General features: G+C 40.6%; 1 non-coding gene across 1 annotated transcript; it reads right to left on the bottom strand.

Moving 5' to 3' along the window:
- Positions 1 to 14,005: 14,005 nt before the first annotated feature.
- TRNAV-AAC (transfer RNA valine (anticodon AAC)) lies at positions 14,006 to 14,083 on the bottom strand. The gene has a single exon. It is a non-coding gene; the product is annotated as a tRNA-Val (tRNA).

Below are 14,083 nucleotides of genomic sequence, written 5' to 3' on the forward strand. Positions count from 1 at the left end.
CGGCAGACCTTGGCTGCGTCCAAGTTTCCCATCCATCACTGTCAGATTTACTGCTCACTGAGCATGGCTGTGTATGCACAGGTAGAGAGCCAGGACAAGGCCTTCCTGGATGTCCTGTAACTTTGGCAGCTCACCTGTTGGACAGTTATTAATCAGAAAAGAAAGCCAAGGCTCAGAGAGGTTAAATAACCTGCTCAGGAGCTGGAGGAGCTGAATGCAAACCCCAAATCCATGCACTTGTCTCCCTACACCCTGTACTCAGGGACTGCTGATTCTTTTGTCGCCCACTCTGGCCATTTGCATCCTCACTTGGCCTTTCATGTAAGGAGCAGAGCAGGGTTGCCCAGTGACTCTAAAAAGTGTGTCCTGGGGAGGGGAGGGGATAGCTCAGTGGTCCTGGGTTCAATCTTTAGTACCTCCATTAAAATAAATTTAAAAAAAATTTTTTTTAAAAACCTAATTACTTCCCCCATAAAATTAACAACAACAAAAAAATTCTTTTCTAATAAGTGCATCCTGTGGGCTAAAAACTGTCAGGTGCCTGACGTGTGTGATCTCTGAATCCTCACAGTTGAAAGAGGTGATCACCTTTGAACTTTTTATTTGAATATCATCACTTATTTTTCAAGTAGCGAGGACATCCAGAAAAGTACATGAATCTTAACTAGACAGCCCAGTGGAGTGTCACAAAGTGAACACACTTGTATAATCACACCCCGCTCAAGAAACAGAACAGTATGTCCTCCCTCCCTCCCTCCCTCCCATCCCCCTCCCCCACTAACACATTTCTCTCTATGCAGCTGGCAGGAGGATTTTTGTGTCTGATTTGAAGAGGGTAGCAAATAATTAATGAAATAGAATTTTTTTCAAAATACAGGTTTCATATTTTATAAACTCAGAATGAGATCGAGAAGCCAGTCCTCTCCTGTTGTGTGGGACCAACTTCAAGGTAAAGGGCACAGATAATAATTTCAAATCAGAATCTTTGGTAAATGTCCTCCAACTTTTAGTAGACTATCCTAAGTGTCCCACATCACCAGACATTTCAGTAACACTTATTACTAATTTTTAAAATTTTATTTATTTATTTATTTTATTTTTTGGAAAGTTTGCAATTTTTTTTGATTTACAATGTTGTATTAGTTTCTGGTTTACAGCATCGTGATTCACTTATACATATACATACATAGTCTTTTACATTACAGGTTACTACAAACCATTGAATATAGTTCTGTGTGCTGAACAGCAGGACTTGGTTGGTTGTCTGTTCTGTACCTAGTAGTTTATATCATACTTATTACTTACTTTAAGTAAACATTTCTTCTACAGGTACTGAGCATCTCATATGCACCAGATCTTACCAGCAGGCCTGCCTGCCCAGGCTCCTTCCCCACAGACATCTCTTTTTGGAACATGACAAAAGGCCACCTGGCATTGTGGTTCTGACACCAGCACTGGGACACCAATTAAATGTCCAACAATTCAGTTCAATTCAATTCTGACATGAACTACCTAGGTAGACCCCATGGTTTAAGAAGACAGTTCCAAAAACAAAACAAAAAAAACAACAAAGTATAAATACAACGCAGAAATAGACGCATAGACATAGAATACAAACTTGTGGTTGCCAAGGGGGCGGGGGGTGGGAAGGGACAGACGGGATTTCAAAATTGTAGAACAGATAAACAAGATTATACTATATAGCACAGGGAAATACACACACGATCTTAAGGTAGCTCACAGAGAAAAAAATGTGACAATGAATATATATATGTTCATGTACAACTGAAAAATTGTGCTCTACACTGGAATTTGACACAACATTGTAAAATGATTGTAAATCAATAAAAAATGTTAAAAAAAAAAAAAAAGTCAGTTCCATAAGACCACCCCACTTCAGGTGCCAACTGCAAGTCTCGGGGGCAGGGGGGCACGCCTAATTCTAACAGGCCGTCTCCAGGTCAAGGGTTCCCCCACCCTCTCCCAGCTTCAGTAGTTCACCAGAACAATTCAGAAATCAGGAAGACACTTTATTTCTGACATTCCTGGTTTCTGATCAAGGACACGAGTCAGGAGAAGCCAGATGGAATGAAGCGCTGCAGAGAGCAAGGCATGGGGAGGGGCTTGGAGGTCCCACAAATGGATTTTGGAGGGACACAAACATTCAGTCGACTGCACCTCTTCTACTGTAATTCATTTTTTTATTTAGTTTTTTTTTTTTAATGGAGGTACTGGGGATTGAACCCAGGACTTCGTGCAACCTAAACATGCAGTCTACCACTGAGCTGTACCCTCCCCTCTCCCTGTAATTTCTTTTTAAAAATCACTTCCTTCACAATTATTTGAAAGGCGTGTAGTTTGGATTCCTTGGGGCAGTTCCCATTTTCTATCAAGGTCCCTGAAATATCTCACAAAAAGGGTCCGTTGGTAATGAAAATTTGGGAGTTCTTTTCTGCTAAAATAGTTGAAGTCTCTGGGCCAGAATGATAAAGTTGGCTAATATAGCTTATTACAATATAGTAGTTTGGAATTGGGGGCCAGTACTCCATTTCACGTGGGTGAGGGAGATTGTCTTTGAGCTCAGGTGACTGGTGGGTTACTTGTGCCTTAACCAGGCCCCAGCTCCTTGGTGTCTCACTCTTCTTGTTAAAAATTAGGATTAGTTCAGAACAGCACTATTTACAATAGCCAAGACATGGAATCAACCTAAATGTCCATTGACAGATGGTGCGTAAAGAAGTTGTGGTATATTTATACAATGGAATACTACTCGGCCATAAAAAAAGAATAAAATAATGCCATTTGCAGCAGCATGGATGGACCTAGAGATCATCTACTAACTGAAATAAGTCAAAGGAAGACAGATATCATATGATATCACTTATATGTGCAATCTAAAACAATGACACAAAACAGAAAGAGACATAGAAACAAACTTGCACTTATCGGGGGGGAAGGGGGAGGGAAGGATAAATTGAGAGTTTGGGATTAGCAGATACAAACTACTATGTTCAGAATAGATAAACAACAAGGTCCTACTGTATAGCACAGGGAACAATATTCAGTGGCTTATTGAACCATTAATGAAAAAGAATACATACATGTATTGCTGAATCACTATGCTGTACACCAGAAACTGATGCAACATTGTAAACCAACTATACTTCAATTTTTTTTAAGTTTTTAAAAATAAGATGTGAATGCTAAACAAACAAAAAACACACCAAAAAAAACTACTCAAAACAGATCAGATCAGCCCCTCAGATAGACTGGAACACAGGAACAATAACCCGCCCCTGGGGCCAGCCACTTCCTTGGCACCTGCGGATGGAGATGAAGGCTGACAAGAAAGGACCAGTTTCCTTGACTCTGCTAAATCAATATTCATGTCCCTTCTCCAGTGAACTCTGGAATGTGAGAAACCATGGTTTCTCTTGAGCCCACGACACCCTCTGTGTACATACACCCCCCAGTCCTGGCTCTAGGGAAGGGAAGGAACATTCCTCATTGCTTGTATGCCCCTGGATTTTGAGTCTTTCCCTTTAGAGTCAAAAGAACCTGATTCTGGCTCCAGTGATGGAATCAGAAAGTTATCCCTTAATGAGACAGATACAAAGCAGGGTCAGAAAAATGAGTCACTGGCTCCTGCAAAAATCTTCTGATTTCTTTAGGCCCTTCAGTCTTTATGAGGCTGAGAGATGGGGCTTAGGGAACAAAGAATAATTCATCTCTGACGTACCCCTCCTTCCTGTAGACTTTAGTTCAGCAAATCCCTCATTAAGAGCAGAGACCTTTTTGCTGTCTGCGGCCCCTTGAACTGTTCCAGGGACACTTTATAGTTTGTTTGTTCTTTTCATAGAAGACATAATTTACTGCGCACATCAGGGGTGACTCTGGGGGTGGTTTTACCTCCAGCGTGTTGGCATGGCGTGATTCAGAGGCTCAGACAATACAATCAGCATGGTTTCCTTCCAGCTCCTCCGGGTCACGTGCTACACCGTGGCAAGACACCAGCCAGCAGTGCCAGGAGAAAGACAAGCCACCACTCTTGCTCTGCACTGTCTTTGGCCTGAATTGGGTCATGGGATCAGGCCTGACCACCCAGTGGAAGAGGAGGCTGAGATGCCAGGTCTAGTTCCATCCTGCCCTTGTGGTGAAGAGTGAAGTTGAGCCGACGTGAAGCTCAGACTGGAGAGGAGGGAAGCTGTGCTCCCTTGGGACCTCACTGCACACGGCCCCCAGCCGTTCCTGGAGTGCCCTCCAGGTGGGGGCTGTCACCAGGAGTTTGTTCATTTTTTTTAAGGGTATAAAATTTTATTATTTTTTAAATTGAAGTCTTTTTAAATTGAAGATGGACAGAGGAAAAACTACGTGAAAACACAGGGAGAAGACAGCCATCTACATGCCAAGGAGAGAGGAACCACCATTTCTGACACCTTGATCTTGGACTTCTAGCCTTCAGAGCTTGCTATGACCTCTACAGGCTAGAAGCTCTCTGAAGGCTGAGGGTCTGGGAGAAAGATACTCCTGTGTACACAGGCAGAAGAACATCTCCGTGCACGCTCTGGAGGGAGAAAACATCTCTGATTACTGGTATGGAAGATGTTTTTATATATTCTAGTTTGCATTTTTGTTCTGAAAATGAATGTGCATGTCCTATGCTGATTTATCTGTTAGAGATGTAAGGTTTTCATAAAACTAAACATATAATCATTATTTATTAATCAAAAAAATTGAAGTATAGTGTTTACAATGTTGTGTTAGTTTCTGATGTACAGCATAGTGATTCAGTTTTATACATATATATATGCATATACACGTGTGTATATGTGTGTGTGTGTGTGTATATATATATATATATATATATATATATATGTGTGTTCTTTTTCATTACAGGTTATTACAAGATATTGAATATAGTTCCCTGTGCTATACAGTGGGATCTTGTTGTTTATCTATTCTGTATATAGCAGTTTGTATCTGCTAATCCCAAATTCCTAATTTATCCCTCCCTTTCCCCTTCGGTAACTGTAAGTTTGTTTTCTATGTCTGTGAGTCTCTTTCTGTTTTGTAAATAAGTTCACTTGTGCCATTTTTTTACATTCCACATGTAAGCGGTATCATATGACATTTGACATTCTGTCTGACTTACTTCACTTAGTATGGTAATCTCTACGTCCAACCATGTTGCTGCAAATGGTGTTCTTTCATTGCTTTTTATGGCTGAGTAGTATTCCATTGTATATAAACTACAACTTCTTTATCCAGTCACCTGTCAATGGACATTTAGGTCGTTTCCATGTCTTGGCTATTGTAAATAGTGCTGCTGTGAACACTGGGGTGCATGTGTCTTTTTGAATTAGAGTTTTCTCCAGATATATGCTCAGGAGTGGGGTTGCTGGATTACAGGGTAACTATTTTCAGATGTTTTCTTTTGTTTTGTTTTTTATTTTCAGATTTTTAAGGAATCTCCATACTGTCCTCTACAGTGGCTGCGCCAATTTACACTCCCACCAGCAGTGTAGGAGTGCTCCTTTTTCTCCTCACCCTTGTGGACTTTTTAATGATGGCCCATTCTGACTGGTGAGAGGTGATCCCTGATGGTAGTATTGATTTGCATTTCTCTAATAGTTAGAGATATTGAGTATCTTTTCATGTGCCTGTTGGCTATCTGGATGTCTTCCTTAGAGAAATGTCTATTTTAAAAAAACTGGGGAGGAGAAATTAGATTGATTGATTGATTGATTGGCGGGAGTGGGGATTGAACCCAGGACCTCATGCACGCTAAGCACAGACTTTACCACTGAGCTATGCTCTTCCTGAGAAATGTCTACTTAGTCTTCTGCCCATTTTTGATTGGGTTGTTTGTTGTTTTGTTACTGAAGAGCCTGTTCATTTGTACAACTGAGCAGCATTCTAGTTTTAGCTGCACTGACGATCGTGTAAGGTCACTGTGATGACATAACTTTTCACTTCTCTAGGATAAATGTCTACTAGTGCAATGGTCAGGTCATATGGTCAGTATATGTTTAGTTTTTAAGAAACTGCCAAATCATTTCCAAAGTGGTTGTACCATCTTAGGTTCGCATCAGCAAGGGCTGAGAGACCCAGTTTCTCTGCATGCTCGCCAGCATTTTGCATCACCACCACTCTTTATCCCAGTAGTCCTGAGAGGGGTGGAATAGCATCTCAGCGTGGTCTTAACTTGCCTAGTGGCCACTGATGCTGAACATCTTTCCATGTGCTTATTTTTCCTTCCATATATTCTCTTCAAAGAGATGTTTTCTGATGCACTTTGCCCATTTTCCAAGTGGATTGTATGTTTCTTACTGTGAAGTTTCGGGAGTTCTTTATATATTCTAGACATAAGTCCTGTATTGGATACGTGACCTGCCAACACTTTCTCCCATTCTGCAGCTTGGGTTTCCATCCTCTTAGAGAGGGTCTTTCACAGAGAAAACGTTTTTATGAAACACAGTGTATCATTTTTCTCCATTTATAGATGTTGTCCTTGGTGCCACATCTGAGAATTGTTCACCAAGCCCTAGATTCTAAAGACTTTCTGCTATGTTTTCTTCTTCTAAAAGTTTTATAGTCTTACATTTTACTATAAAATATATGATCCATTTTGAGTTAATATCAAGTAAAAAAAAACAAGCCTTAATATCAGTTAAAAGGTGCAAAGTTAAACCAAGTTTTTTTTCCTTTTTCTTTTCATGTTTTTGGTTTGGTTTAGTTTGGGTTTTTCCCTGTGGATGCCTAATTACAGCCCCATTTGTGGAAAAGACTCTTTTTTCCTCCTTGAACTGCTTTTTCATCTTCGTCAGTCGGCTGTACTTAGGAGTGCCGTCCTGGGTTCTCTATCCTGTAATCTTTGTGTTTGTCTCTCACCTGATACCACGGTCTCTTTCTTTCCCAGTTTCACTGAGAAATAACTGGCATACATCCCTGTATAAGTTTAAGGCGTACAGCCTGATGGTTTGATTTACGCATATTGTGAAATGATGACCACAATTGGTTCAGCTAATGTGCATCGCCTCATATAGAGACAATAAAAAGAAAAGAAAGAAGAGAAAAAAGAAAAGAAGATTCTCTGTGATGAGAACTCTTAGGATTTACTCTGAACAATGCTCCTGTACACCATACAGCAGTAATATATACACCATATACATTAGCTATAATCATCGTGTTGTCTGTTTCATCCCTAGTACTTATTTATCCTACAGCTGGAAATTCATACTTTGTTGTTGTTTTTTTGTTTGTTTGCTTGTTTGGGGGGATAATTGGGTTTATTTATTTAATGGAGGAACTGGGGATTGAACCCAGGACCTTGTGCGTGCTCAGCATGTGCTCTACCCCTGAGCTCTACCCTCCCCCCAACAAAGTTTGTACTAATTTTTAATCTTTTTTTTCAGTTTTATCAGGTAGAACTGTTACAATTTGACTGCACATATACAATATATTGCATGTAAATACATATACACAATATACTGCACATATTTTTTAATAGACTTTATTCTTTTAGAGCAGTTTCGGGTTCACAGCAGAATTCAGCAGAAAATACAGAGAGCTTGCACACAGCCCTCCCCACCCACGCATATATACTCCTCTACTGTCAACATCCCTCATCACTGTGGCATATTTGGTACAATCAATGAACCAACATAGGCACATTATTATCAACCAAAGTCCATAGTTTACATTAGGGTTCACTTTTGATGTTGTACATTCTATGGGTTTTGACAAATGCATAATGACATATAGCCATCCCTATAGAATCATACAGAATAATTTAATTGACGTAAAAATCCCTTGTGCTCCAACTATTCCTTCCTCCCTCCCTCCCTCCCTCTCCCCCAAACCCTGGAAACCACCATCAGATATCTTTTTGAGTTAGTGTTTTTGTTTCCTTTGGATATATTCCCAGGAGTGGAATTGCTGGATCATATGGTAGTTCTATTTTTAATCTTTTTGAGGAGCCTCCATCCTGTTTTCCATAGTGACTGAGCACCAATTTACAATCCCACTGACAGTTCACAAGGCTTCCCTTTCCCCCACATCCTCCCCAGCGTTTGTTATCTCTTGTTTTTTTTGATGATGGCCATTCTTACAGGCCTGAGGTGATACCTCATTGTGGTTTTAATTTTTATTTCCCTAGTGACTAGTGGTGTTTAGCATCTTTTCACATGACTGTTGGTCTTTCGTGTATCTTCTTTGGAAAAGTGTCTATTCAATACCACAGTCTTGATTACTTTAGCTACATAAGTAAGCCTTAAAATTGGGTAGAGTGAGTCTCCCTATTTAATTTTTCTTTTTCAAAATTATTATAGATATTCTAGTTCCTGTTCCTTTCCATATAAATTTTAGAATAAGCTTTTCTATGTCTACAGAAAACCTTGGTAGAATTTTTATAGGAATTGCATTAAATCTTTATATATAGATCAATTTGGGGAGAACCAATATCAATCATATTAAGTCTTCCAATCCATGAACACAGTAGGTCTGTTCATTTTTTAGATTTTTTTCACTTCTTTCATAAGCATTTTATATTTTTCATTATACAAGCCCTTACATATTTTATTAGCTTTACAGCTAAGTATTTTGATTTTTGAGCAATTGCAGCTCATGATTTTTGTATGTTGATTTTGTATCTTGTGGTCTTTTTGCTTGTTTGCTTTTGGTGGGGGAGGGTTAGTTTTATTTATTTACTTATTTATTTTAATGGAGGTACTGGGGATTGAACCCAGGACCTAGTGCTTGCTAGGCATGCACTCTACCACTGAGCTATACCCTCCCCCTTCTCCTGTGACCTTGCTGAACTGACTTATTAGCTCTATGAGTTTTTGGTAGTCTCCTTGGGATATTCTATGTAGACAATCATGACTTTTTTTTATTTTTGTTTTTGTTTTTTGCTTTCCAATCTGTATCTTATTTCCTTTTCGTGCTTTCCTTTGCACTGCTTAGAACTTCTGGCACCATGTGAAATATATATTTCACTTTTTAAAAAAGAGAATTTAAAAAATCCTTTTTTTGATAACAATGTTTTTTCTCCTAAACCATCTTCAGCATGTTTCTTTTTTTTTTTAACATTTTTATCTGTTAAACATTTATTGAGCATGTGCTCTGAGCTCTGCTTGCCTCTGTGCTGAGAGCTAAGGAGATGGAAGTTAATGTTCTGTTTTGGAAAGGCTGTCATTCCAGAGGGAGAAACAGACAAGGAAATAAATAGTAACCCTCCTGGGAGGGGCCAGCATCCAAGGAGGTGAGTACAGGCTGCAGGTACAGGCACAATGGCTGCTCAAAGGAGCCCACGTTTCCTCCACTTCCTCTTCCCGGGTGGTCTTTGGAAGGGTTGGGGTTGGGGGTGGCAATGCAAACCTGCAGAGAGGCCCTGACATTCCCAGCACCGATCCTGGGAGCCAGTCCTCCTCAGAGCACAGGATTCCGTGGTCCTAGAGATCCAAAAACCTCACTTCTATGAGTTTCAAGTAGTATAATTAAAGAAAACGGATAGGGGAAAAGTCATTTCTGATGGGGGATTTTTTCCTTATTTTTTATTTTATTGTTTTAATTTTCTTTTTTGTGATAGGGGATTTTTAAGTCCTCTCTGAGTAGACAGGAGATAGAAATATGTAGAAGAGGTCTTTGATCTAAACTGGGCTGCTGGCAGAAGCTGAGCTACTGTTGTCCTGTCAAGGGGCTAAGTCAAAAATAAACTGTGTTTAGAGGCTAGAAATACCATAGTCATTTCCCAGCCAGCACAACCAGAGGTGTGTTTACCTGTGCCCACGTCCATCCTCTCCTGCCTCTGTGAGCAGAGATGCTCTGTGCCCCTTCCCCATCCTTGACCCTCTCTGCTTGCTCTCCCTGCCTCCTCCTTCCTACAGCTTTGTGTAGTTTAGAAGAAAAATGACCACTAGCTTGAGATGCCTGGGTCCTCTGTTTCTCTGGAGAACTGTGTACCCCTGGTTCTAAGGCTCTAAAGCTTAGGAACTCAGTTTCTTCATCAGTTAAGATCCCTGCCCTGAGAAGTAAGAAAATACTCCTGGCCTTTGAAAATCACTGAGGTATTCGCATGTGCCCAGCACTGTTGCTGCGTGGTACCTCATGCTGTGACTTGTTCAACACACCAGTCGAGTAGCTTCAGCTGGAAAGCCTTCATGAGTGCTGGTGGGCAGCGAGGGACAGTGGGGTCGGGGAGCAAGGATCAGCGACGCTCTCGGGCACACTGTGCTTCTTTCCCTCTGCTTTGGTGGCCACCCTCAGTGACTCAATGTTTTCTACTGCTCTGTGTCTGTTCAGTGATTTCCACTCAATGTGATTACTTCCGATTTCCCTGAGCAAACCTCACGCTAATTGTAACCTTCCTGACCACGAATCATCAGTCTCTGTGCTTGTGGTTTCTCCTCAGCTCCTTCCTTCTGGGTCCCCATATCCTTCCTTTTGTAGGGGATAGATGGTAACTGTTTATTCAGTCTGCACATAAAGATATCCTACCAGGACAGTGAAGGAAAAAAAAGATGGTAGTCTTCAATTGCTCTCATTTGTCTCCATCTCCTTGAAACATTAATTATATTAAGGGACTCCTTGTAACTCCTTGTAAAGCATTGACTTTTGGAATGTGCCCCACTGACCTCAGATAAGACGGGAAACTTAGCTGACCTGTGGCCCCTTCCTTCCCCTGCTGGGTCTCTGATCACTGCAGCTCTGGGAGCTAGAAATTCAGGAAGTCAGCAAGCCCTAAGGTGCTCGACAGTTTGGGGACGGTGCCAGCTTTCAGCATTATTGGGATAAGGCCCAGAATGTCTAAGGTTTCAACCCAAACCTGAAGGGACTGTTACTGACTTATTTCCAGAAAAACCAGAGAGCAATCTGATTTTGGTGAAACCCTGAAGTCATTGCCGTGCCATTACCCACCTCTGATTGCTCAGGACACACTCCCTGGCTCAGTCCCAGGCCTGGCGTCTGGAAATGACATTTCCCAGACTCCCTTGTAACCTGATTTCCTTTCAGATTCTGCCAATGGGAGGCACTGGGGGGAAACTGGAAGTCAGCAGGGAAGAAGGACACCCTTTTTGTCTTTAGCTACTGTGGCTCTCCACAACGGCACCTCTTGAAGGCCCGAGCACCAGCTGCCCAGACCCTCTTAAGAGGTCCCAGTACCAGACATACAACAGTCTCTCAATCCAGCACCAGCCAGGGGTGGCCCATCCTGGTACCAAGTATCCTATCAGTTAAGATCCAGGAAATGCAGAGTGTGGTTTCTATCTCCTGGATCCTAACTGATAGGATACTTGGTACCAGAATTAGGCGTTATTTCCTACCTCCTGGAACATGCAACTTTCTAACGCATCTGAGGTCCTTGCTACTTCTTGCTCCTCAGGTCTCTTCAGCAAGATATCACCAACGTAGTGGCTCAGTGTGATGTTCTGTGGGATGTCAGGAAGATTAAGTTCTCTGCTGGCAGGATTAGGAGAAGGATAGGTGACAAGCCCCGAGGCTAGACAAGCAAAGATGCATTGCTATGTCTGAAATGCCTCCTTCCCGACTGGGTCCTGATGGATATAAGAGCCACTTTTAACCACTGCAATTTGAGGATGAACTACACTGAGGTTGCAAAAAACCAAAGAGAGAAATTTTGTTTAAAAAAAAAAATCTTAAACCTCTAGACTCAGAGACGGGAACAAGGTTGTTTTAAAATAATGCTGGAGAAGGGGGGAGGGTATAGCTTAGTGGCAGAGTGAGTGCTTAGCATGCACAAGGTCCTGGGTTCGTTCCCCAGTACCTCCTCTAAAAGTAAGTAAATAAATAAATAAACCGAATTCACTTCCCCCACCCCCACAAAAAAGAAAAAGAACATTAAAATAATGCTAGAGACAAAGCGTGGCATAACCATTCAATCTGTATTGAATGACATTAGCAGCCTACGGAGCAAAGCAAAATAATCGGTGATGGCTACATATAACCAAAGGGATGAATTCCTGGGACATAATGTTTAGCAAAAGAAACTAGACATAAAAGAAAACCTACTGTCTGTGTCTATTTCAGTGACATTCAAGAACAGGCAAAACTATTCCATGCTGATAAAAGTCAGAAGAATGGTTATCTTTTGAAGGGAGATTAACACCTGGGGAGGTAGGCTGGAAGCCTTCTGGGCTGCTGGAAATCTCTACATCTTAGTTTGGATGGTGGTTACAGGGATGGATACTAATGCAAGAATTCACCAAGCTGCCCACTTAAGATTTGTGCATTCTTTGTTTGTATATTATCTCATACAAAGCAATACAGAATTCTCAGTGCAGGCTAGACATTAAGAGTATTTACAGGATCAATGGCTGTGTGACTTGAGCTTTCCAACTTGGTTTCATTTATTTCACCAATAACGCTCGTAGAAGCTTAGAAACTTTTTGATGTTGAATCGTGTTACCCAAGTGACATACAAAGTACACATCTTTTCTGAGTAATGTGGTTTAACTCCACCACAAACAAAATACTGTGGGTCTTATCAGTTTATTTAAACTACTTCATATTTCTGAAATAGTCAACTCATATACACATTTGTATATCCAGATAAAGGTTTATTTTAATTGGATAAGTATTCATCATTGCCTTTAAGGCCCAACTGCAGACCCTGTATCTCCCACCAAGACCAGAAGTCATGTCAATCTGGAAAAGTGGGACAAATGAAATCTATAACACCCATCAGTATCTCCTGTGAAACCTTATTTCATTGCCACAGGTTGGCAAATGCCCTTGGTACATAAATGCATTGTCCATCCAAGGTGCACATCCAAAAGAATGCATGTGTCTGGGGTGCAGGCTAATTTCATGCTTATCTGACACCCTAATACTAATGGGGCACAGAGTTATTGAGCATTTTCTGACATGCTAACCCTATAATAGCTTTATACGTATAAACTTATTTAAATCTCTTAACAACCGTGAGTTAGGTACTCATAACAATCCCCATTTTACAGATGGTAAAACAGTTACTGACATACTAACTCTCCTAGGTTCACAGGTATTCACATCAGGGCTAGAATTTGGAACCAGGCAGTCTGACTCCATTCTTTCCTAAGCATTAACATTTATTCTGTTTTTGTTTTAATGAGCTACAACTGACATATAACATTGTATAAGTTTAAGGTATACACTGCGTTGATTTTTTTAATTCATTTTTTATTGAAGTACAGTCAATCACGTGTCAATATACACTGTGTTGATTTGACACATCCATCTATTGCACTATGATTGGCACCGGTAGAGTTAGCTAACACCTCTATCATGTCACAAAATTATCATTTCTTTTTTTGTGGTGGAAACAATTAAGTCTTTGAGTCTGTCTGTTTTACAAATAAGTTCACTTGTGTCCTTTTGAATTTAGATTCCGCATGTAAGTGACATACAGTATTTTTCTTTCTCTTTCTATGATTTACAGACATAGAAAACAAACTTATCGGTACCAGGGGGAATGGGAGTGGGGAAGGATAAATTGGGAGGTTGAGATTTGCAGATACTAACTACTATATATAAAATAGATAAACAGCAAGGCCCTACTGTATAGCAAAGGGAACTATATTCAATACCTTGTAATAGCCTATAATGAAAAAGAATATAAAAAGGAATATATATATGTATATGTATAACAGAATCACTATGCTCTAGATCAGAAATTAACACATTATAAATAGATGACAGTTTAATAAAAAAAAATCTAATCTTTTCAACCATTCAAGGTAAGAGATGATGGAAAGCTATGCATCAGGGAGGCAGATGATTTGCTCTGAGGTATTCTGATAGCCTGGTACAGCCCCATCTCAGCAGAGTGAGGTGACGTTTCAGGACCAGAGGGCTTGAGCCAGCTAGCTTTTCTACAGCTCTCTTTTCCAACTACATCATCTTTCCCCTGCTTGCTGGCGTTGTTCTTCACTTAATTATTCAGGCTACAAATAATTATAGTATGCCTACTGTGTACCAGGGGTGTGTGTGTGAATTTTTCCTTTAATTGAGGTACTGGGGATTGAACCCAGGACCCCATGCATGTTAAGCATGCGCTCTACCACTGAGCTATACCCTCCTCTCA

This window comes from Camelus dromedarius, chromosome 4 (assembly GCF_036321535.1).
Source record: "Camelus dromedarius isolate mCamDro1 chromosome 4, mCamDro1.pat, whole genome shotgun sequence".
NCBI classification, from domain to species: domain Eukaryota; kingdom Metazoa; phylum Chordata; class Mammalia; order Artiodactyla; family Camelidae; genus Camelus; species Camelus dromedarius.